The sequence below is a fragment of the Mus pahari genome, chromosome 7, assembly GCF_900095145.1.
Source record: "Mus pahari chromosome 7, PAHARI_EIJ_v1.1, whole genome shotgun sequence".
Classification (NCBI taxonomy): domain Eukaryota; kingdom Metazoa; phylum Chordata; class Mammalia; order Rodentia; family Muridae; genus Mus; species Mus pahari.
Genome location: NC_034596.1, coordinates 104,174,174 through 104,174,518, shown reverse-complemented (window position 1 = coordinate 104,174,518; position 345 = coordinate 104,174,174).

The following is a 345-nucleotide window of genomic DNA, read 5'->3' as shown; positions in this document are numbered from 1 at the left end:
GAGGCACTGAAGCTTTGGCCGGGACCCCCAGCTTCCCTGCTGTACACAGGAAGCATCCAGTGCATTGTGGTATCCCTGCTGCGTGAGTAAACAAAACCCAGTGACTGCAGACTGATAAGCGGTTATCCACCAAAGCCATAAACAGGGGAGTGGTGCCGAGGACTGCCTGGGACAGACAGGGCTCCTCTGCTTCCCATACCTTGGGACTGCTTCCTTCACTTTCTTCCTTCTTAGCTTCCTTCCACCCCCCACTCCCAAACTCCATAGCCTCTCCCACTGCATTGGCTTTCTGTCTTCCATCTTTCAGATGTCCCCTCTCCCCTCCTCTCCCCTCATCTCCCCTCC